A 24397-nucleotide genomic window follows, 5' to 3' on the forward strand; every position below is an offset into this window, starting at 1 on the left:
TGTTTAATTACGTAACAGTGTTACATTTAAGTTTTTCTTTTACACATTTAACTATTCATAGTGTATTGTTTATACCGTTACGGTTTGTTATTGCGTAGAGAAATATGATAATCACAATAAGCGTACAATTCAAACTTCAATCCCCTTTTATTGAGATTTTTTTGTCTTCTATAATTTTAAAAGTTTTCGAAGGCCTTTAAATATCTCATTCCACTTTTTTAATGTTGAAATTATACAGTTTGTAATATTTTAATTGAGTTGTTAACGCTTTTGATAATCCAGAATGCCTATCAAACAATTGTTTACATTTGGTATTTACTTTAAAATAAAATATCAAGCAGATCTATTCAGATAATTTTTTAATATTTCCTTATATAAGCCTTATATAACCTAAGTGATAAGAATATATTTTAATTATATATTCACTTTAACGTTTAATATTTCTCTCTTTTTTTTAAAAATAAATCTAAGGAATTCTGTTTGCATAAAAAATAAATTTAAATTTTCTGTTTATCCCATTTCCCCTCTTCTGAAAATGTCTAAATTAAATTTAAATTTTCTATTTATCCCATTTCCCTCTTCTAAAATTGTCTATCAAGTTATTTAATTATTCATCTTCTTGTTATATTAATAAAATAACTTTTAAAATATAATTTCATGTATCTAATAACAATAGACAGACAATATATTAACTATTAAGTGCCAAACTCGTCCTTGTAAAAATAAAGATACAACATTGTAAAATCAATCAAGAAATATTTATGATAATCATCACCTCCAATACGCAGAGGAAGATAAATCCACATACCCTTATAAAAAATGACTGAGATTAAACTTAAACATTATCATTTTTCTTTTCTAATTTTCAATGACAAGTAAAATAATAAAGTTATAATCCCAGTCGTCTATTTAAATTCATCCACAACTCGCAAAATCTTTTGAAAACAATTTATGAAGAATTGAACATATTGAATCTAACATCCAAATCCAAGTAACATAGGTTAATTTTTTTTAACCTAGTTCGAAAAATTCTGCTGCCGAAAGAGATCCTAATCTCATGACATTTTTCTATAAAAAAATATAACTTAAATTCACTCAAAAGTAATGAATGATTTGTAAAGAGTTCTTTTATATCTGAAGAGCAGCTGCAATGGAACCAGAAGACTAAGAATTTCGAAAGGATGTTTGCTCTTACCTCTTCACTGTGTGAGGGCATGAATCGGTAATCCAGAAATAGGTCAGCCCTTTCTCAGGATGCCCTACATATATATATTTTGAGACAAAATCAAGATTCATGCATTGGCAATAATTAAGTTGAATACGGAAATATATGTTAAAAGAACCCGACCGGAGGTGGAACAAGCCAGACCTAGGTTCGTGATTCAACCGGTTCAACGGATTGACATTTTCTATCTTTATTTTAATTATGTAAAATAAATATTAACTAAAATTGAGAAATAATAAAAGCTAGAGGGGAAAAAAACATACATTTGGCTTAATGGTAGGTTTTTTTTTTTTTTCGACAACAATTATAAAGAATCACAAGAAACATAGGTTATGAACAAACAACAGAAAAATGAAATGTAGATAGAACGCCAATAAAGAACACTACTAGTTGGTCTAACATGATGAGATGTTTGATCTCTAAAATCTCGAGTCAAAATCCTGACATTGTGGAATAAGAAAACTTTGTTGAGAGAATCACCCCATAATGGGCTTTTACACCAGATTAGTCACCAATGATACAAATACCGGTGGTTATATATATATATATAAAGCCATTGTAACTCACAATAACATAATTATGTTTGGTCAAGGCTAAAAATAACCTGATCAGACATCGAGTTCTTGATCTAATCGGTTTACACCGGCCAATTTCATCAAAAACTATTTTTAATATTTAAAATATAACTTTATGTTAAATAATTATTAAATATATTTAATAATTAATAAAAATAAACACTTAGGGTGCGTTTGGTTCACGGAATATAAGATTACCAGTGGGAATGTAAGATTACCAAGGAATAACATTACTGGGAATGTTGTATTTTGTGTTTGGTTGGCTTAGCAGGAATGTAAGATTACCGTGTTTGGTTAAAGGAATAAAAGATTATTAGAATGTATATTTGACCAAATTATCCTAATTATATATTTGTGTAATATTACAAGTTGGAAAATATTTATATATTTTCTTAAAAAAATTAAATTCATAATATTTATATATTTTTACAAAATTAAATAAAAAAAAGTTTAATGAAAGGGTAAAATTTTATTTAAACCCTTGAACTTTATATAAAATTTAATTATAGATTTTTTTTGTAAATCTAAATAATTTAAGGATAAATTTGTAATTAACATTCGTAAAATTTTTATTATTCGATGAGAATAAATATATTTTTGAAAAAAAATAAAAATTTAAGGGCATTTAGTCCAAAACGCCGGTAATCCAACAATACCTAAGGAAAGGGAGGTAATGACATTCCGGTAATATACCCCAAAAAATCCACTATTGGTAATCTTACATTACCGGGAATAGGATTCCCGGGCTAACCAAACGGGGGAATGTGGATTCCATTCCCATGGGAATCCCACATTCCCCAATCCAAACACCCCCTTAGATCAATGATATAGTCTAAAATATTAAACTAAGAGGTTAAAAATTCAAATCTCATCAAAATACGAGCTAGTTTTTTGCTGTTCAAGGCATCACTAGTTTGGTTATATGTTTCTAGTAAATGATAATTTTAACAGACTCTAGGATTATGTCACATGTTAACAAGTACTAAATCAGGTTGATCAAATTCAATTTCTATACCTCTTCTCCATCAATATGTCAATGACATCTAAATATTTTCAATTCACCTAAGAAAGCAAAGTTTTTTGTTTCCTTTCTTAATATATATATACACTATACAGGCCTTGCAATACCTCCATTATCATGTTCAAAGCGTTGCCAAGACCTTTTAGGGAAAATTCCATGCGTCACATATGCACTTATTTTTGCTGCTCCATTGGCGGCTAATACTTTCTGAAAGACACGGACATTATGAGATGTTACAGAATAGCAGGTTTACAAACCATAAATAAGAATAGATTTATGTTGCCTGGTTCCTTTCCTTTTGCCACAGAGATGAGGACCAAAACAGGGGGCAGTATGTCGGAGTATGACTCAAAAGGCAAGCGACACAAGTATATATCTGGTAGGAGTTACATTACCTGGCATTCAATCAGAGTGCCACCTGATTGAACCAAATCATCAACAATCACAACATGACGTCCTGAAGCATCTCCTCTTTGATGCGCACAATTCTTTGATCCCCATCCGGACTTTATTACAAACAATCTGTTATCGATTCAAGAATGTTACCATGCATCCTTATGCAATAAACAAGCTTCTCTAGATACAACTTTTATGCAGAAGATGGAAGACTATGTCACATCCATATATAGAAAAGGAAAATGTAGCCTCATCTAATTCTTCCATACATGTGTAAAAGGATACTTCTCCTATCAACTAAAATACTAAATATAATATTCATTCATTTTATTTTAGTAAAATGAAGTACGAACATCAGAAATGGACTACTACCTCCAATAACACGTTGTTTTTATACCAAAATGAGCTATAAAGTAGATGCCATGATGAACAACATATCATAGAAAACCAATAAGCAATGCCATGTACTTGCATTGATGTAATCAACAGCGGCCAGAAACTAACAATCTTGGGTCTCTAAATGAATTATAAATCTTGTAGTTACCACTAACGGACTAATCTGATAATAAATCCGGAAACAGAGCACTCTAGTTCTGTTTTAGACTTGAAAAGATACATGCCAAGTAAGAAAGTACGGATTAAAGATAACCTCCACTTCCACAAGATCAAATGGAGATCTGTTTACATAAGTCTCAACTGTACTAAAAAGACCCCTTGGGCATTTTTTTCTTCCTCCTCCTTCATGATTTTTCCTAATGTGAGTGCTGTTACTCAATGCGATGCCGGATGTGGTCAAGGCAACTAGTAAATGTTGCAATCTAAGTTACAAGCTTTCAGCATATTCAGCATCAACAATCTATAGTTAAAATTAAGTACAAAAGTAAAAACTGTATAATGATTGATTATTAGGTTAAACAACAATGAGATTCAACACTTGCAGCAGACAAGATGAAAGACTAAGTTTATGAGAAACACCATAAATAAAGTAGAGTGTAACATCCCAAATTATGGGTTAGTGACTAAATTGTAAAACTTCAGAATTTGGTGATTAAAATAAAATAGTTAAATAGTTCAAGAATTATTTGGAGATATTTTATGAATTATTATTAGTAATTATTAAATGAAGTGAAGGGCAAAACAGTCATTTGACTTAGAAATTAATTAAAAATGGGATATGATAAGGATATAAGGATAAGATTAAGGAGATATCTCTCCAAAAAGTTCTTTCTTCTTCTTCTTCTTTGTGCAACCGTGAACCCCTAAGGAAAATGTGAGTTTCTTGTTAGCTGATTATTTGTTAATTTTAAGTATGGGTTTTGATCCTTAGGTAATACTTAAGCTTAAGGAAAGCTTAAGTTGTCTTAAAATCAAAAATGAAGAAGTTTAGAAAGATTAAAGAGAATGAGTTTAAGGAATTTCTGGAAAGAGTTGATAAGTTAAATTTGAAACTAATTTGACTTGTCGACTACTTAATTAAGAGATATGAAGTGATAGAATTGGATTTAAAGCATCTTGAAAATTTGGTATGATTATTGATTTCCATATGAAAGATGGAATTTTGAGGTTAAGGATGTATTGAATGAGTAGAAATTAATTTAAGTATATGTACTTGAGTTAAGAATAGAAAAGGGAATGAAATATGAAGAATTTAAGCTGAAAAGGATGAATTTTCGGGCTTAAAATATAATTTCTGGGCAAGGTGCATCGGTACAAATTCAATATGTACCGATACACTCTTAAATGAAGAAACATCGAATGCAATAAGTGTATCGATACACAGGTAGTATACCGAGACAGCAGTGAAGGGATGTATCGATACACTATAGTGTGTATCGATACACTTCAAAGGGAAAATGGAAATTGATCTTTTCCTTTAGTTTAGAAAAGGGAAGATTAGAGTATATCAATTAGAATATTGATATGGATCTTGTATTGTTATGTAGATATATAACGTAATCTCATTCCGGAACAATTGAAGAATTAGGATCGAATCAAAGCAAGCAATGCTAAGGTGGGTATATGAAAATGTGTATAGGTGTCATATGTTATTATATACGATATGTGATATTGAACTACATGAATATATGAAAAATATGATATCAACTATGTGATATGTATGATATGTTATTTTATGTGCTATGTGATGTATATAAATATATGTGAACAAGATATGACATACGTACATGAACAAATGAGAAATGATATAAGCCATATGAAAACGATCTACGTGATTACATGCACTTGTGATACATGTTATATGTATGAGATATGTTTACACATACATGTGATATGTGACAGAAGAGAAGGAACAAGTGATGTGACTGTTATAAATGATAATGGCCATGTTATGTGATATGAGAACTAGTGGTATAATTGGCATGCCAAGAGTCGAGGGTTACTATGTCCTTTGGGACATATGGACAGGATTACCTATTTCTTCGGGACATATGGACAGTTTACCTATGTTCTTCGGGACATATGAACAGTTTACATATGTTCTTTGGAACATATGGATAGGTCCTTCAGAACACAGATTTCACATGCCAATCAGTGGACCTTATACGAGCTGTGGTGACAACATAGTGCACAACCTCTATGTACTCACATATCTTAAGTTCTCAACAATATACATGGGCTTTAAAGATAATAAAAAACTTGATATGATATTATGTGTGTTCCTTTGTGAAATGGTGTCTGTGATATATGACGTTCATAAATGATAAGTCAGGATCATAGGATAATAAAAATGACGATAAATATAATTACATAGGTGTATTTGTTATATGAGATGATATGTGTTTGTATATGATGTGAGATTGGTAATGGTTTATGCATTGGTGTGATTTAGAGTTTACATTATGTTAATATGGTATAAAAGAAATTAGTGATGATAAAATAAGTAATGATAAGCATGTTAATGATGAGATTAAGTATGTATATATGTATACGTATGACATTATGTACATGATAGTGCATGTGTGTATTGTTACATGAAAGAATATATGCTTTGGTATGATATGGTAGTATTAAATGTTCATGCATTGTAGAAGTTACAGTTATATCATAATTTATTTATGCCTCACTAAGTCAATGACTTAGCGTGTGATTGTTTCACGTAGGTTCTGAGAAAAGGAAGATTGATAAAAGTTATGCAAGACATGTCAGTTTTTCCTTTCCAAAGATCAGATCAGAAAAGAATTGAATAGTTGTGTTTTGTAAAACAAATTGTGGTTGGCATGTAAATAAAGATTTGAATCCGATATGCTCTAATCGGTTTTGTAAAATCATATGATTGAGTTTTGTAATGTTTTAAACGTATTTATGTAAATGGTAACTTTATAGTGATGAAATGTTAAGTTTTTATGAGTTGTATGTATGTTTTGCTGAAATTATTGTAGCAATGCATCAGTACAATGTAGCAGTGCATCGATAGACATTTTAAATTTGATGTTTTTGTATATCGGTACACTGTTCATGGTACTGTAGTAGTGTATCGATACACTATTTACGGTACTGTTCATTATTGTTCACGGTACTTTAAACAGTATTGATACTATTCATACGGTATAGTACTATTCTAAAAAAAATATTTCTTTAAATTTGTTTAAACGAACATAATTCAACAATATATTATCGTATTTCTTAATATAAGTCCAACTGTTCTATTTTGTAAGAATATTGTTTGAAAAAATTAATGTGATATCTCGGACTCGTATCCGGGTCGGGTACGGGTTGAGGTGTTACATAGAGCATCTTTGTTATGCGGACGTTACATACCGTTGGGAAATGTTGCAGCTGTTTATGAAATCTTTTCCAAGCACCATCATCAGGAAAGCAAGGGATATCTGAAAAAGTGAAGGAATTATAGCAGAATATTAGAAATTCGAAACTGTTTTACGAAAATATACTTCCAACTTACAGATTGACAAGTACCATAATCCAAACTAATTTGAATGTGAACCAAAAAATCTCTAAGGAAATTGATTTTGGTTCTCAACCATTTGAAATAATCTTAAAACCAACAAGAAAATAATGATTTGAGAACTTCAAAAGTAGAGAGCCATGAAGCATACCGATTCTCCTTACTCGAGAATTCTTCCAATACAACATAATCAATCAATATATGACAAATTAAAAAAATCATAGACAAAAACTATCAATACCCATAAAATATACAAATCAAAAGGGTATAAACTTACTCTGTCGGAGTCAGGAAGTGTTGAAGCCTATTCTTAAGCAAAGGTATCCACTCTCAAAGCAAGGCAAAATATTATCACCAAAGTAGAATCTCTCCTGAAAGAAAAACACAGAAACAAATCAAGAACTTTCTCAATAAACAATCAGATTCATAATGAATTATACCAACAAAATCAAACCTGCAAAGCGTGGATCAAATGTCACTAAGCTAGTAGGGCCTCCTCTAGAAGTCGGTATATTAGACAATATCTAGCAAGAGTAAAAGCAGTGGCGACATCTCCCTCGTCTTCCATTCGCTCCGAAGTTCCGGTAGGGAAAAAACGGAGAACTAAGGTGAACGATGAAATGAACAGTTTCGGCAATGCGTAGATTACCGATAACTGCTCAAAAATCACCGCAGGTGAACTAAATGAGGCTAAAAAAGCTCACGTTGTCCACGAATTCCATGCGCATTAGGTATAAACAAGTTCGGAAATCCATCATCAAATGTCCTAATATCGAATTTAAATCAAAAGCATAAAAAACTTAATCCGCAACGATTTATCCCAAACATTAACAGTGAATATAAACTTTTTTTATAGGATTACCGCCAATTTATGCTGCGGAGCTCAATGGCATCGGATTCAGCAGCGATTCTACGGGCGAGAGCCTCGGTCTCGGCGCAGCAAAGAGGCAGACTTTCTTGCCGAGCTTAACCGCGGAATGGTGGCGGCAGCCATTGACATCGAGAATTTGGGATCAAATGAATCGATTCGTTTCCCGAGAGGAACTCGAAGCTCAAATTCGAAGGTTGATTCTCAAAACTCCTAATCTGACACCGAAAACGACTGGATTTCTTGTCGGAATTTGCAAACGGTTTAAAGGAAGGGAAATTGGATAAGATACTATTTCTGTTTTGTAACGAGGAAGCGAGTGTTGGCGAAGTCACCGCCATAGGCGGTGGTTATAACCGTTTTAAGTAGTAGAGAAAAGGCTGGATGGAATTCGATTGCCGAAAAAGTCTTTTTCCCCTTAACCTATCCATAAATATATTTTCTAGAATTAAATTAATATTTCTAACTTTATAAATGAATTAAATTAATATTTCTAACTTTATAAATGAACATTCGTATTAAAGTATCTGTAATTAATATATTTAACTTTATTAAATACAACACGAACCAAGTAGATTTCGTAATAATGAATTTTTTTATTTAGGATTTAAGTTCGAGTACCATATATGTCAAGGGTGTAAATGTTCAATATTAAGGGTGTAAACGTTTAATGTCGAGTGGTTGAGAATTATCTTTGAAATAACAACTTGTATTTACCTAATAATAAAAAATAAAAAATATTAAAAACAAATTTGATTCTTACATAAATCATTTATATTATTTTATTTAAATAGAGATAGTCTAAAATGATATCGTTATCTTATAATATTAATTATTATTTATAAAAATAGATTTTAGATAACTTTTAATTGAATTAATTTAGATAAATATTTGACTCGAACTACCAACAATCCATTGGTCTAGTAGGATAAGATAATAGATTCCTTAAGGAATGTTAAGGGTTTAAATCCTAACATTTGCGAATGGAGAAAACTGAGTTGGGATTGTCGTCATTGCCTATGTAGTACCCTATCTAGATTAGTCGATTAATAAATCGTATACCAATGATTAATTCAAAAAAATATTTGACTCGAACTCGATGGATTTTGACCTAATCATCCTAAAATATAGGATCAATTGTTGAAAAATATATATATTGAATTAATTCTTTTCGAAGGACGAGTTTGATCGAATTCAAGTATAAAATAAAATTATTATCTCGATCCAACTCCAGATAATATTATAATTATATATTATATATTTATGGATAATTTTAACAATAACCCTCTTTATATTTTTCAATTAAGTCTTGATTTTTCCTAATTAAAATATTATATAAATATATACATCAAATCAAGTTGAATGTAATCTTTACTCTTAAAAATTAAATCAAATAAAACTTACTTAAATTTAATTCAAATAGAATAACAAATGATGAACGTAATACTTGAATTGAGTTCGAATGAAAAAAATTAATATGAGTCGACATATTACCATCTATCTACATAATTAACGATTGATATAAACTCAATTAAACACTTAATAACAATATAAATACTATATTTGTAATTAAATTATTATAATAGATTATATAAAAACATAAAATAGACTAAGATAATAAAAAATAGTTTAAAATATAAAATACTAAAATATGAAAGAATCTGCTACACTTCACCCAAAGCACAAATCAAATGAATCACATCTTCACCCTTTTTTTTTAATAAATTATATCATTCTTCACTATACATTATTCTCTCTCAAATTTTGTTCACTATACTTTCATTTTTCTAATTATTTACTAAAATACCTATTGAATCATTTTGATCACTCTCCCGTTAACTTCCTAACATTTTGATGACATGGCATTTTTTATTTACTTATTAATATAAAATAATTAAAAAAATAACAAAAAAACTGAAGGTAGTCGGATGCCACTATTGGCCATAGTCGACCACCGTAGATGGTGGGCGTTCGGTCTTAAATTTCATGGGTCGCTTCGCCTCAACACATTGAGTCCGAATCCAACATCTATTTGTCGGAAATTGCTCCGAAGTCCACGAATTGAGATTGGAAGTGAGGAAGCCGAAAATTTTCGATCTAGATTCATGGGTTTTAAAATATTTTTCGGTGAAACACCACCAAATTCGGTCTCATGGAGTCAAGATGAATCGACCCATGAAATTTTGGACAAAACAACCACCGTCAACGACAGTGGACGGTGGTCGAAATGAAAATGACGTAGTGGCCGACGATGACAACTAGTGCAGAGTAGAGAGAAAATGGGGAGAAAAAGGAAAAAAAAGAAATGAAGAAGAAAAAAAGGTTTTTATAATGGATTCGAAACAACGTCGTTTTGATATATATTTGAGTTTTTCAAAACGACGTTATTTTGATGCTTATGACATGTCATAACACCGTTAAATAGTTAACGACATAGTGAGCAAAAGGTTCAATTTGTAAAGTTCAGTGAGAAATTTTAAAAATTGAAAGTACAGTAAACAAAATAGAAGAGAGAGTAAAGTATAATCATGAACTGTGTAATTTATCCTTTTTTTCATTAATCCTCTAAAATCCATAGTTTAGAAAAAAACGAAGGTAATTCAATCAGTTCACCCAAAATGGTGCTTTTAATCAAATGGTTTTTCCTTTATTTTATGTAATATTAGATTTTAGAGCTTGAAAATAAAGTTAAAAGTTGAAAAAAAAATTATGAGTGTGTTCAGTAGAAATATGAAAATTAAAGAAAATTTTAACTTTTTCATTATTATTAGATAAATTGAAAAAAAATGTGGGAGAAAAATTAAACTTTATAAACATTTTAAACTAACTCACATATCTTCATTTTTCCCTTTTTTCTTCCTTTCGATGATTTATTTTTATACCTGATAATATAAAATAATTCTCTTATTTTCTTTGCCCTCATTATAGCATATGGTTTAACTATATCCAATCCATTGGGATCTTTGACGGAAAATAGGACAATTAAATTATCATTTTGATACCATTTGTCACAAAATCCTTACTCTTTAAACAATTTGTTATGAAGACATATTTAAAAAGGAAAGTCGGGTATGGTAAGATATTTTGTAATTACATATCATATATAACTAGAAGCATGTTGTTGGACTGTAAAAATCTATCACCTTTAGTCCATACATACTTGAAGGAAATTCTATTTAAATGTTTTTTCTTTCAGTTTTCCTCTTTTGCAAATGCACGAAAATACAATTACCCAATTATCAAAACCCTTATGATGCGTTAGTTCAGGGAATATAAGATTACCGGCAGGAATAAAATTACTAGTTGTAATAAGATTACTGAGAATGTTGCATTTGTGTTTGGTTCGTTTGGCAGGAATGTAAGATTACAGTGTTTGGTTAAAGGAATAAAAGATTATTAGAATGTATATTTTACCAAATTGTCTTTATTATATTTATTTTTTAACAAGTTGAATTTACTATAACTTTACTATGCGTTGGTTCACGGAATGTAGATTACCGACATGAATAGGATTACCGGCTAGAATAAGATTACTAGGAATGTTGCATTTTTGTGTTTGGTTCGTTTAATAGTAATGTAAGATTACAATGTTGGTAAATGAATAAAAATATTGGAATGTATATTTTACCAAATTATCCTTTGTTATATATTGTTTTTTAACAAGTTGAATTCTACTATAACTAATTTATGTATATTTTAAAATTTTAAATTCATAAAATTATATAATCTTTTTTACAAAATTAAAAAGATAAATAGATTTAATGAAATGATAAAATTTATTTTAACCCCTAAACTTCATATAAAATCTAATTATGTGGGTTTTTTTTGTAAATCTAAAATAGTTTAAGATAAATTTACAATTTAACCTTCGTATAATTTTTTTTATTCAACGACGGAAAGATATTTTTGAAGAAAAAAAAAATTAAAGGTATTTTAATTCAAAATGTCAAGAATGTAACAATACCTAAGGAAAGGAAAATTATATTCCCGGTAATAATCCACAAAATATCACTGTTGGGAATAAAAGATTACCGAGAGTTGAGAATGTTGCAATTCAAACGGGAGAATGACATTCCATTTCCCTGGTATTCAAGATTACCTGAACCAAAAGCGTATATTTTCTTTAAAAATTTTAAATTCATAAAAATTATATAATTTTTTTATAAAATTAAAAAGATAAATAAATGAATGAAAAATTTACTTTAACCCCTAAACTTCATATAAAATTCTAATTATGAATTTTTTTTGTAAATCTAAAATAGTTTAAAGATGAATTTACAATTTAACATTCGTAAAAAAAAAATTATTCAACTACAGAAAAAATTATTTTTGAGAAAAAAATTAAGGATATCTTAGTCTAAAACGCCAGAAATATAACAATACTTAAGAGAAGGAGAATCACATTCCAATAATAAACCTAAAATATCATGTTGGGAATAAAAGATTAACGTGAGTTGGAATGTTTGTAAACCAAGCAGAGAATGATCTTCATTGCCCCGCTAATCCAAGATTAGCTAAACCAAACGCCCCCTTAGTTTTAATAACACTATTATAAAATACTGAGCTTGGTATATAGATAAAATGGTTCTCATCAAGGCTATAAGAACAAATCAAATGAGTCTGAGACGACGATAGTTCACGGTCTTTCTAGTTTAATTGCTTTTCAACCCCGTCAGATTTAAATATTTAAAATTAAACCATAACCCCGTAATTAGGTTTAAATAATATTCAAATAATGCCAATTTCAAAGCATCCTAGTTGCGTCCAGGTATTGCATCTACTGCATTCAAACATCCATGGGTAATTACTTTGCTCAGCTTAAATTGCATAAACAATGTTTATCAAATAACTAAATTGCACAACAAAATTAACAATATTCATATGAAATCATTTCAAGAGTAACTCCAAGAACAAATATAAAAAATAGTGATATAACGAAAAAGACTAACCTAAGCGGTGAGTACAACAGCACCACCAGCCTCCTTAATCTTCTTCTCAGCAGTCTTCGACACCAACTTAGCCTTTACAATGATCGGTTGATTCTCCGGCAAAACACCTTTTCCGAGGACCTTAAAGTAACCGTACTGAGTCACGTCGATCATCGGCGCGGCATCCTTGTTGGCCTTGGCTTTCACGTCCTGCGGGACGAGGGACCAGAGCTTGTCGATGTTGGACGATTGGGCATAAAACTTGTTGCGGAGCTTGTGGAAGTACCTCATGCCGACTTCCCGAAATATCCAGGTGATACTTGTCGAAGAGGATCCTATGGTGGTGCATGCCTCCGGCGTTTCCCGACCTCCGGATGCTTCCGGGGCTTACCAATACGGCCGTGACCGGCGCTCACGTGACCACGCTTCTTGCGATTCTTCTTGAAGCGGGTCGTCATTTTGGGTTGCTGTATATCTGGGAAAAGAAAAAGGTTGTTGGCGGCAGAGAGAAAATGAGGGTAGGATAGGGTTTGGGGATTATATTGGTGGGAGAAAACAGGCGGGGAAAGTTTTCTGTTTACAATTTTACCCTTAAAGTTTTACGATTTTACCTATGTGACCCTTGCGGCTTGTTGCTTAGGCCTCGTTAAGAAAGCACTTTGATGGCTAGAGATCAATTTAGGGGATTGTTCACATTCATGTACTAAATTGCTTGATTTTGTTTAGGGATGGTAATTTATTTTATTTGATGGATTTTAATTTTTTTTTGATAGAATATAGGCTCATTAAAACCTCCTTCATATCCTACATGTTATATAAGTAACATGAGAGACATAGGAAGGAGGAAAAGAACGCCTCTAAATTATTAATCTTGAACATAACATACAACCAATCCATAACCATGGTCTGCTATAACATAAGACTTAACAACATAAACACAAACTGCAGCACTAAAAACCAAGCCCCTTAAAAAACACAATAAACACCCTAGCTTAATAAATATAACTCATAACCACTGATCATCTTATACCAGTTTTTGCTAACTCATCCGATTCCAGTTAGCAGCTCTCACAATATATCTTGAGATGATAACCTTTCCTTCCACAAGTAGCTACACCTCTTACCAAGGACTGAAACAATGGGGTACATAAATCTGGATTTTTTAATCCACTTGAGAGCCGTGGTCGAGTCTGATTCTAAGATAATCCTCTGGTATTTTAATTGAGAGTTAGATGGATTGTGCTGAGTTTTTTGTTGAAATTTATGAGCTCTTTTAGGTGAAAATTGTTATTTCTTAATATATTTATTAGAATACTCTTTATTTTATAATTATTTTGTAACATGCTTAAGTTTTTTATTAAAATTTTAGAGTTGAGATAAGATGAGTTAGATTTTTTATTAATTTCTAAAGTTAGATTAGAATCGAATTATGCTTTCATTACATTGAGTCAAATTCGAATCAAATTAAACTATATTAAAATTAGAATGAATCGGAGTAAAAAAAACTCTTAAATTTTATATCGAAAACGATACAAAATTAACTCATCTCATCTCGTATCATCTCTAATTTATTTCTTTTGAAGATTAGTAACGAGACTACTCTTATATTAACTAAGAATGGGTTATTACACATTTTATCACTTAACTTTCTCCTCGCACTTATCTTAGTCATTTAAGTTTGAAACTTTTAAATTTACTTGTTAAATTTTTTATTTATCTTATTTTAGTTACTCGAATGTTAAATTAGAAATGTAATGATGACATAACAGTCACATCTACTGATGTAGATGACTCTTTATTGATATGGAATTCATGTGTTGTCCATTTTATTTTTTTATTTTATCTTCTCAAGAAAGAATATTCAACAATTTCATCTTTTTGTCATGCCAGTTAGAGTTGAGTAAAATTCGACTTGAAAAATTAATTTTTTATTTCGTATTATTTGAATCAATTTTGAGTTCGAATTGAATTGAAATTTCAAAATTTTGAATAGCTCGAAAAATTGGATGATTATTTTGACAGATTTGTGATTTGGTCCATAATTTCCTATTCCATCCATTTACTCCTTCATTTTAAGTATTTTTTACCAAATTTGAACTGCATGCTCATAAACTATCATAAAATATACATACGTATTCAATTCCTCTTTTTTGATAACATTTTTTTATTTTTTCATTTTTATATCCCTCAACTTTGCATGATTTACTACTTTCTTCAATTCATCATTCATTTTAAGTCTGTTTTTTACTAAATTTGAAACACATGATAACACCCCCAACCCGTATCCGACCCGGATACGAGTCCGAAGTGTCACATTGACTTTTCAAACATTTATTCGTATAAATAGTGAGTAATTTAAAAACTTTGATAACATTTAACTTATTCAAAACGTTTACAAAATATATCAGAGTTCATACATTTATATCTTTAGACTACATGCCAACTTCACTCTATATACAGTACATATATTTTCTGATCTGACATTTGGTAAGGAGAAACGACCTGTCTTGCTCCGCATTACTCTTTACTCTTCTTGAAACCTACGTGTGAAACAATCACACGCCAAGTCGAAGACTTAATGAGCATAAAGAAAACACATCTAATGGAATTCATACCCACTAATCATGCATGACTGTTTTATGCTATCAAATTATACCACTCATTTACATATACATCAACATATATTCATGTATATTATGTAACATATACCATTACCCCTATCAATATATCATATCATGCACACATCATATCACAAAGCATATACATATATCACATACATTGTTCTCTATCACCAATATCCATACCTGTAAGCATATTACTTTAACATTCCAAAGCTTGGTTGCCTCCTTCCTCCCCCAATCTTTTTTGGGTTTTCGTTATTTTCTTTAGAAATCATGTTATTCTCCCGTTGTTGTGTTCGATTCTTGTTTGGGTTTTTTCTTCGCAATATATTCTTTTGAATCTTGGGGTTTTCTTTGTCGTTATTCTTATATTTCATCTAATGAAAAATTTATCGGCGTTCTTTAGTAAATTAAGGAATTTAAGTTGCTAGTCTTGATTTATGCCTTCATTTCTCTTGTTTTTTATTCTTTGCATTGGTTAATTGTTGGTCTTTTGTGATTTGATTTACATTGACTTTTGATGATATACTACGAGTGGCCTTTGATACAAATAGGTATTGTAAGTTGTCAGTCAGTGTGCTCCATTTGATCATTGACAAAAGTAATTTATTTGTTGGATTAAATAGTTCTACTTTAGTTACATTGTTCTATTGATTGTGTTCGGAGGCATTTAATAACTAACACATTTAATTATTTTTCAATTGTTAATTTTTTGGGGTTTATTAAAACCAAGAAATGGCTAGATATTGTTCGGTTTATGCCTCAAAAACACTCTTCAGTTATGTTGTTGTGCTTGTGCTGCCTTGCACTCATATGATATTGATTGTATTTGATGTACTTGTTGATTCTACCATGATCTTCTGCTTTTTATGAAACGTTAATTGATTTATCCCTATCTTACATTTCTTTTAAACTTTTAAGCTATAGGTAGTAGCTATAGGTAGTAGCTATAAGTAATTTTTTTCTGAGAATTTTCAAGTCATAAAATCCGTAGCTAAAGATTTCCCAATTCTGAAATTTGTACCCTGCATTGGAGGGCACTTATTGAGCTTTGATAGTCTATAACACTAAAACTGTAGGAATTTCAAAACGTGTTAGTTTTTGGAGAGTATTTATCCTATAACTTTCTTCTGCCTTGGTAATTGCATATTTGTTTTTTCACCTTAATCTTTAGGTCATGCTCAAAGAAATAGACTCGATTGAAGTTTTGAGTGACTAGCCTCATCTAATTCTACGATCTTAGTAATGTGCAGAACATGTTTGAGATGTCTTTTGTCACAATGCCTTCAACATTTGACATCAATTACTAGTATGGTGCATTTATTGTTAGAAATAATAAATGTTATTGTTTTCAATTTGATGGCTTGCAACAAATTGTGGATGGTTACACATGCACACACTCATATATCATATTACACGAGTTGGGGCCTGATGAGAGATTAAGTTGGAAAGTGACATGTATAATTCAAAAGTTAGCATGCTATTCTATCAATCACACGTTTGCTTGCTAACTCAGCATATTACAGTGACATCTGTGTTGGATCAATTGCTTGTCGGATGGAAAAGAAGGAAGGTGGGGTCATCTGTGTGTACCTCATGACATTGGGTATTTTAGCACCATATCGTGGGCCAGAAATTGGTGAGTTCATACATATGGACCTTTAAATTGTTATAAGCATCTGAGCATTCTTGTTGCTACTCAGGATGCTTAAGTATCATGAAATCATAATCAATTTGATGCTTAGTTAATTGCTTCAAACATGTTTTTGCTGAAATTACGTTGTCATTGATTCTTAGTAAGAGCCATAGTTTGTTAAAAACCATGTATCATTGGTTTTTCCGTTTGTCTGAAATTATTGCTTAAATATTGAATTTATGCAGGTACTAAGCTATTGAACCATGTTCTTGAGCTTTGTTTGAAACAACATATACCAAAGATCTAAATGTCAGCCTATATAATCCTGGGTTTGTTTTTTCATTTGATTATCAATATATTTTAGTAACTTAATTTGGTTTTTGGTTTTTATAGAAGACATTGGGTATTGACGGTGATAGATATGAAAGCAACAATTATTATTTTGATTCCTTGGGGCCCACCAATGTCCATCAGCAGTTGAAGCAGATTATTGATGCGTAAGTAGCATAAATTATCAAAACATTATAGTATATTCTTTGATATATTTCATCAATTTTTATAGGGCAATGATATTGTACATTACTCAAAGTGGATCTAACAAAAGGGTTACCCTCAATTGGATCAATGTTTTGGTGAGGACTTCGATCGATCATTCCTTGTTTAAATTGCAGCTTTCATTTTGACTAATCATTTATTGTAAACTATTTGTAGTGTCCCTGTCATTTGGGATGTACCGGGTGTGTATATTATGTCTGTAAGTTCATGAAAGAGATAGTCGAGAACGGACTTGAAGTGCTGGTCAATAAGAATGTAAGCAAACCTTTCTGATACACATCTGTCATATCATACATATACATTAGTCATACAACTATCATATGGACTTGAAGTATGATGTTATTCTAAACAAATTAATGCAAGTACTTGTTAGATAGACTAAAAACTGTGAATTTGTGTCGTGAAAATGTATATAATTTATATGGGAAGTTTTACTAATTAAATGCGTAAAATTTATTTTTACATATGCTTCAAAGAATGCAAATGTAAAATTGGTCATTTTAGTACTCTTTGATAGTTATATACTTCACTTTAAATAAGTATAAATTATATACTTATTTTATATTTTTACTTAAGTTGGCGATGGGAATGAAGAATACACGGATGATGACATTGATGATATTTGTAAAGAATGAGTATTTTATGTGGCAAACTTTATTATGCCGTGATATTTTGTATCGACATATGATTACAATATTTTTGATAACTTAATGTTAATATATTGTATGCAAATGGATTGCTTATATATAATATGATATATATATTTAGTATTATGAGACATTAAATGTGATTTAGTTTGATTATTTGTCAATCTACAATATATATATATTTCTACGATCGAGGGAGAGTGAATGCTCCCATTGAATCTCTTGAGTGTGGTTAGAAATCGCATAATAAAAAAGAAGAAAGTCCGATTCCTCTGATTCCTCCAGTCCTGCCCACTCTTCACTCATCTTTTTATGTAAACAAGCGGTAGTATGGTCCTTCTAGTTCCATCTCTTTGATCTTGCCTTGGTCTTCAGTCTAGCCAGAAAAGTATAAAAGAAAGTAGAATGTTTCAAAACGAAAAGTAAGACGTAATACAGTCATCTCACACGCTAGGCCAAAAAGGCTATTCCTGCTAGAAAATCTCATAATCGAATCGCTAGGATAAAAGTGGTGGTGATCTCAGGCAGGGAATACAATGGAGCACTCCAGCAACCATTGAACCAGATGCCTAGAATATGCTCTTTTCAGGACATGAGAATACGATCTTTGTCCGCTTAAGCTTAAAAATGGCTTCCTCCCTATAAGGTGTGAAGCATTGATTTCCCTACCCAGCTAGGAAAGTATAAGTGATTGATATATATAAAGTACCACATACAATCACGACTCATGAATGTGTGTCATCTTTTTTAATGACGTGTGCTTCAATACATGCAATGTAAGTCGTAAATGTAAGTTATAATGCGGTCATAAATTTATGACACAAATGTGTGTCATCTTCATTTATGATGGGGGCTTCAATGACCAATGTGCGTCATAAATACGTGTCATAAATGTCTGTCATAAATGCGCGTCATAAATTTATGACACACAATTGCGTGTCATCTGAGATTTATGACGGTGGCTTCAATGACACGCATTTGTGTGTCATTTGCACCCATAGATGACGCGAAATACGCGTTATTAAAGGGGTTTTTTCTAGTAAGGGTTTTTTTCTAGTAGTGATTTATACTCCTATCAATCTTTTACCCTCAAAATATCTTCTTTGAAATGTAATATTGTAAACATATTTTATAATTTTAGATTGTATTTTTTTTTTTCTTGATTATGTATTTCATTTATTAATAATAATATAACGTGCAAAGAATATGAAAAAAATATATATTATATGGTTAGAGAAAGTTGAAAAATTGAAACCATATCTATCATAATGCTATAATAATTACAATTAAATCTGTATAAAACTTGAACAACTCGACTCGACTTGAAAAAAATTCAAGTTAAGTTTGAGTCATAAAATACTATTAGTCAACTCGAAAAACTAAAAAAAATTTACTGACTTGATTCATCGAATACTCACTCCTAACGTCAGTGCTACAATTACTATTCTCCAGTATCTTCTAACCACTCAAGTCTCGATGAATTAATCTCAAACAAATCTATATGTTTAGATTTTACCTAAACCACTTTAAAACTTATAATGTTCAACTTCAAAACAAAACTCATGATATAGGATATCCATCATTTGTTTAATATGAAATCAAGAAGTACAACTCGCTTCTTCCTTCTCCACTTCTTTATTTTTAGATTTGGAAGAATTACTTATCACCGAAAAAAAAACTCAAAACTAAGGATTTTTTTCATAAAAAATAGAAAGTTTTAGGGCCATTTCATATATTTTTAAAGTATCTAATCATAACTTCATGAAGTATTTAATAACAGAGTGATCAAAATAGGAGTAAATGATTTTTTTTAAAAATTTAATGACCAAAATAGAATTGAGAAAAAAGTTGAATGATAAAATTTACAATTTACCAAAATATTATCTAGAGCGGACTCTTTGTGAAGAGATGAGCCGATCATTTTAACAGGTATAGGGATTTAGCGCGTGATCACCAAAATAGTGCGAGATGTAGAAAAGCTCATCGATCTATACCGTTACCATGCTTCAATCAAAAAAATTACAAAAGTAAAAAATTAAATAGAAAAAACATTTTTCATTCCATAATCTTATTTTATTTTCTTCAAATTTCAACCGATCATAAGAAAAATTACTGATCTTCTCATGCAAAATCCAAACCATCCCATATGTAAAATGGACGCGTATCAGCAACAACAACCGCACTGCTACATGCGACCACAGCCGCCGTCGCCGAAGCAACCACCTGCTCCGACTGATCCCCACCTCCAGCCACAACATTATTACCAGTACTAACCGACACCACAACAACCACCTCCAGGGCCAGTCCAATGAGTTTTAATGTCCTGGGTGAGATAATAATTTTATGCCCCTATACTTGTACCGTATAATAGACAAAACATAAATAATTTTTTTAAAACAAAATGTAATAGAAATTATAGTAAAAATATCAATACTATACAAACCAAAACCTACAAGGCTACAAATATCACCTAAAACGATGCTTTCATGCATTTTTTAAAGCAAAAACCACTATTATTTTACGATAATCAATACTTTGTAAAAATTGACTTTCGATACTTAGAATTGCTAATCCGTTCAATTTATCTTGAGTCATTATGCATCGAAGATAAGATTTCAAGACCTTCAATTTTAAAAAACTTCTTTCCGTGGAAGCAACCATAACCGGTAACGTCAACAAAATTTTATATGCTATCAACATATTAGGGTACATATCAATTCTTCTTGCAAACTCCATTATTTGAATATATGTCGACTTTTACCTTTGTGTGCTTCATTCGATAATATTTTCTGTAAAATTTGTAACTCCATTAATAAATATTTTTCATCAATATCAAATTCTTCACCATTTGTCAAATTGAACTTAACATTTAAACAACATTTTTTTAGTTCGTCATAAAATAATGAAATTAAACTTTGAACCATCAAACAAAAAAATCAAATATAGACTCGAAATGTTACATTTGTTCAAATCTACTTTTCAATTGAACAAGAGCTTGAGAAGATTGTTGTTCTCTTTTAGGTATTTGAAATTTCATCAATTTTTTTATTATAATAAATACGTTTTTTCTTCTTTACTGGTGGTGGCAAGTTTTTTTTTAATCAATGGGTTGTGGCTCATTCGGAATTGAGGAATTTGTATCTTGTTGTTTCTTCTTTACTGTTCCTTGTTCATAGATATTCTGGAGACTTTGATTTAAATATTGATGTTGCTATCTGTAGACCCCAGTTTTTATCCGGGCCCAGCATCCAACACCCATTAAAGCCAAAGTAAAAAAACAAATAAACCCACACCACATTTCCACGTTTCTCACAAACACTACCCAACAACCCACTACCCCACTAACTAAAAAACAAATTCCTATTTTCTTTTTTCCTTTTTAAGGGGGTCATCAGAAAAAAGAAGGGGGGTGGCTTTTTCTCTCTTTGATGGTAAAAAGCTGTTAGCTTTTAATTTTTAAAGGGAGTCTTCAGATCCATGGGGGGAAGCAGCAACAAAACTCCAAAGAAACCATGATGAATGAGGCCAAGCGGTGTCAAATGATTAGTTCTTTCTTCCCCTTTGATTCACCAACTTCCCCCCTCGCCTCTCAGCTTCTCTCGCTAATCATCACCCTCTTTGATTCCAACAAAAACGACGACAACAATCGCCATTTCATCTCCCATGGCAACAACGCCTTTGCCATTGTCCATCATTTGCTCTCCTCGCAGCAAATCGCCGCCTCGCTTTCATTAGTATCGGTTTCTCGAAAACGAAAGAGGACCCATGGCTCGGAATCTCTCTATTTTTCCATACAAAACCCTTGGTCCTGAAAAACAAGCTCACTAGATGGCACGATCAACTGCAGTGTTGGTGCCTGAATTTCCGAGGGCGAGTAACCGTTGTATCAGTTAAGAACTTCCAGTTAATCGCGACCACACCGCAACCATTTGCTACCCATTGGCCGAGGCTTGTCGAAGATGCAAGACAGGTGTATTCAAAGGTGCCCAGAATTGTACGGCTCCGATGATCTAGTGCAAGCTTGTATGGCTGAACTCGGTGTCCCACTCACCAAGGAATTCAGTTTCCATCAGAATTTCAGATGTTGGTGAGAACATTTGTTTTGTCACATGCTAAAAGGTGAGGACGTGAGTACATAGAGGTTTTATCCATCTATTATGTAATATTATGTCCCGAATGTTGTTAAAAATGGTTGCATTATACTTTTACGCATTTTTGGGGAGTTAACTTGAATGTTTATATCAATATATATATATATTTTGTTTAAAGTATTATGTTTTAACATTTTGGGTCAATTCAGTATTTTTGCAAATCTAATGTCTTTTTTGACCTTTTAAGGGTAATTTATAATCGATCAGAGGTAAGTAATTCAAATTGAATTTTTAAATTTTAATTTTCGCAAATCAAGACAACCGATAAATTAATTGGTACCGAAAGGGCGGTTCAAGGGTGCTAATCCTTCCTTGACCGTAACCGACTCCCGAACCCGACACGTTCCTGGTACAACGCAGATCAGATAAGATGGTATCCGACCCACCTAAATTCATTTTAAAGTGGTCGGTGGCGACTCTAACCACATCATTCAAGTCGAAGCCCAATTCCGGGGCCTAAACGAAAGACGGTCGCGACAGCTTGGCGACTCCACTGGGGACAGGTAAGTGAGTCAGGCCAGAATTAATTTTTCGTTGTCTTTTTATGCGAAAATTGTAAATTTAAATTTTAATTTATTTATTCGATTCTAATTATTTACCTTTGATTATTTTTCAAATAAATAGTTGTACTGACGTTTGTTCAATGATTTCAGATTTTTCATCTTTGGCTCTATACCCGAGCTCCAACCCTTTTAAGTGGGGGTGAAAGCGACGCATTCGTGAATTTATTCACCGCATATGCCTAGCAAGTAGCCTTCGGGATTCATATACCTTATGTCTTCGTGTGAATTTATTCACCGTGCGGGCATAAGGGAATGTTTCCTCTCGAGTTTAACTTAGTCCACACAAGCTTGTAATGGGCTTAGGACTAAGGGTCTGACAAGCCCGAGGGGGCACCAGCAAGGAGAACTCGAGTACCTTTTTAGAACCTAAATCGGGAGATTATAGGGAATTAGAGCCCACCCCAAAACCTCATTCCAAACCCTATGCTATTTTTATTTCCTGCTATATTTTCTGCTCCAAGCATGCGAACTAGACAAATATGCGGTTAGGATTTGTTTGAAATTAGCACGCGGGATAGAAATCATGTCCGGGTAGGAATAATAAGCATGTGGGGTAGATATCATGTGGGTAGGACTTTTCATTTTCATCATTTTTATTTTATTATTTTCCTTATCTCACTAACTTGTTTTTCCTCCCTTTCATTTTTTTCTTTGCCATTTTTTTTTATCATTCGCATCATTAAAACGAGGTGTTGATCCACCAAAAATGTGTTTGTTAAACGTAAATAATCTGCATTAACGGACAAAGGGGTTATAATACAAAGAGATAAAAAAACTCAGAAGTCCAACCGCGGTCAAAGAATACTCAAAGACAAAGTTGCAGGGGCAAGATGAGGAAAAGGTCACTGACCCGGTCGCTCCTTTCGAAAACTACAAGAACAAGATGGTGAAACCCTAGCTGAGCTGGATGCCATTGCTGATGAATTCAAGAAGCAAGCTTTTGATAGTTTCTCTCGCTCCAATGATATTTTCGTTAGAAACAAGCTCGGCAGATAGTGAAAGCCGGAGATGCAGTCCTTCGAGACCTTTTGGGGGCAAGCAGCTCGTTATTTGCACATTTTAGCCAAAGGAGCCGGAACGGTTTGACAGGGTATTCAACCGGGTGACAGACGAAGGCAGAAGACTAGTCAACCTATCAGAAGCTGTTCGGGGTCTATGCCTTCAAAATATTTTTGTCTCTAAAGACATAACACTTTTGGCCCAATAAGGATTATTTATAATAACAGGTACATTTTTTGGATCAATGCCTCGAACATTCCATGCATCATGCATTCAGACATATCGTGCAT

General features: G+C 31.8%; 2 pseudogenes; both read right to left on the reverse strand.

Moving 5' to 3' along the window:
- Positions 1-915: 915 nt before the first annotated feature.
- LOC120197753 lies at positions 916-8415 on the reverse strand (annotated as a pseudogene).
- Positions 7827-13476, reverse strand: LOC120197752 (annotated as a pseudogene).
- Between the last annotated feature and the right edge of the window lie 10921 nt (positions 13477-24397).

The sequence above is a fragment of the Hibiscus syriacus genome, unplaced genomic scaffold (assembly GCF_006381635.1).
Source record: "Hibiscus syriacus cultivar Baekdansim isolate YM2019G1 unplaced genomic scaffold, ASM638163v2 tig00117048_pilon, whole genome shotgun sequence".
Taxonomy (NCBI): domain Eukaryota; kingdom Viridiplantae; phylum Streptophyta; class Magnoliopsida; order Malvales; family Malvaceae; genus Hibiscus; species Hibiscus syriacus.